This window comes from Fukomys damarensis, unplaced genomic scaffold (genome assembly GCF_012274545.1).
Source record: "Fukomys damarensis isolate Sample0158 unplaced genomic scaffold, DMR_v1.0_HiC HiC_scaffold_24, whole genome shotgun sequence".
Classification (NCBI taxonomy): domain Eukaryota; kingdom Metazoa; phylum Chordata; class Mammalia; order Rodentia; family Bathyergidae; genus Fukomys; species Fukomys damarensis.
In genome coordinates this window covers 1,574,453-1,576,659 of record NW_022900936.1, presented here as the reverse complement: position 1 = coordinate 1,576,659, position 2,207 = coordinate 1,574,453, and the positions used below count along the sequence as shown (strand labels likewise).

Below are 2,207 nucleotides of genomic sequence, written 5' to 3'. Positions count from 1 at the left end.
AAAAAAAAAAAAAAAAAAAAAAAAAAAAAATTATAGAGTACACATCTCAAAAATAGACAATTCTATTTGCCCAAAGTGAATGCCTGGTCTTGTTACAATATTGATAAAAATTATGTGAGCAGTTATTTATCCCAAAAAACAAAAGTCTCATTTTATGAATGAAAACAAAAGACAACAAAAACAAGGGGTAAGCTGTCTTTTCAAAAAACTCCCACTGGTTACCTTGATTAAAGCTCACAAGCCTACCACAGTGTTACTTTCCAGCTGAAGGGGTACTTCCTGTCATTTTAAGCATGTGTCTATGACAAAGGAGAAAATGAGCAGAGCTAAAGTGGCAGAAGCTCAGCACGTTCAAATACACTGCACACTGTGTTCTGGATACTCTGCAAGGTAGTGGGCCCCAGACTGATACTGCCAGCACAGGAGGCATCAGCACTAGATGGTAAGAAAGGCCACTTCGTGCTCCTGGAAGCTTACGACCATCAGACACTGTTAAGGCCCTCTCTGCCCCTGGGAAGCCTCCACAAGGTGTGGCTTCAAATCCAGGCTTTACTTTCAGTCTGGCTGTGTGTACACGTGGCAAGTGTCCCTAAAGGTCAGAGTGTGGAAAGCCTGGTCCCCAAGGAGGCATCACCGGGAGATCTTAGGCCACTATGGAGGAGGGAGCTGGAGTATGACACCTTGACAAGTGTTCACAAGAGCTGTTGCCTAAGGCACAAGCTGCAGGTGTGACCACATCCTAGGGCAGGCACTCCTGCCACTGCCACCCACTGCCCAACACTGGCTAAATAAACCGCATTTCTTTACAAAGCTACCTACTTCAAGCATTCTGTTATCGTAATGAAAAGCAGGCTAACACCATCTGTTGGTACAGAAGACTCCAAAATGAAGCCAAAGCTGTCAATGAATGAGAAGCAAAAAAAGGGAAGGAAAAGACAAAAGTCACACAGAAGGGCTGCAGCGTGGGGAGGAAAACCAGGCCATAGAACACACTCCCTGCCAATAAAACAGCAGACACAGAGACCAACATAACCAAAAGGTGGTCTTTGGAGAAACAGAAAATTACTAAATCCCTGCCTAACAAATACTGTATAAGGCACAGACTGGGAAAGAAGAAAGCAAACTCATACTCACAAACCCTAACCTTAGTCTGTAAGTTGGAAAAGTAAAACCTTTCCCATCTCACACAACATACAAAACTCCAGCTACAGTCTTACATCATTTAATGAAAGGGACACACTGAGAAACCTGTCACAGTGCGGGCCTCACAGCCACTCCGCGTGGCCCACTGATGCCATCGAGATACGGCCAGCAGGGCGCCAGGCAGCCCTTGGGTAACAGTACTGCAAGAACAGTGTGCCAGGTAGATAATCCAAAGGGGCACAATGGGAGGTAGCATGAAGCACAAGAAACACATGACCTGTTGTCATCGTTGGGTCCCATGCACTGTGCATAACGGTACATGTTTATGTGACAAACCTGACAGCCACTGCTGCAGGACAAGGCCACGTGGCTATGGCTTCACCAGGCCATAGGCATTTTTCAACTCTATCATTCTTTTACAGAACTACTTTTGTATACGTGGTCTGTCACTGACCAGGATGTCATTATGTGACACATAACTGAATATTAAAAAGGAGGCCACAGATATGAACAGACTCAGCACCAAAAGAGACATGGATGGTGCTACAGTCTGAATGTCTATGTCTCCCCCACAAAAATTCATGCATTCCATTCCTGGTACCAAAAAAAAAAAACAAAAACATTCATGTGGGCATCTAACACTGCACCCCCACCCCCTGTTCAGATGGCACTGGGCGTCAGTGGCCTTAATGAGGAGCAGCTCAGGGGCAGAGTGCTAGCCTAGCACTGGCAAGGCTGAGTCTGAGCCCCAGTGCTGCAAGAAGTGGTCAGGGAAGAACATGGGAGAGATTTCTCTCTGGCCACTGAGGACATGAGAAGATGATGACACACAACAGGAAGAGACCCTCACGGGCACCAGACCTGCCCCAGCTTCAGGAATAACAACTGTTTCTTGTTTAAGCTTCCAGTGTATGGGATTTTTGTTACAGTAGCCTGAAGTAAGACAGACAGTAATTAAGCCCATAAAAATATACTCACCCTTGACAGTCAAGAGAAATGCACATTAAAAACACAATAAAAACAGGGTTAAATGGGGGCCGGGGATTTAGCTCAGTGGTTCGGTG

General features: G+C 45.6%; 1 protein-coding gene across 3 annotated transcripts in view; it reads right to left on the bottom strand.

Annotated features, from left to right (window-relative positions):
* Ube2g2 (ubiquitin conjugating enzyme E2 G2) overlaps positions 1 to 2,207 on the bottom strand; it is a 26,441-nt gene that overhangs the window by 14,672 nt on the left and 9,562 nt on the right. The window contains exon 1 of one of the 3 annotated variants that reach the window (XM_010636431.2): positions 2,122 to 2,140. The exons of the other annotated variants lie outside the window; for them this stretch is intronic. The gene's annotated coding sequence lies outside the window, so the exon portion shown is untranslated. Of the gene's footprint in view, positions 1 to 2,121; positions 2,141 to 2,207 lie in introns of those variants that run through there. 3 annotated transcript variants of the gene reach the window in all.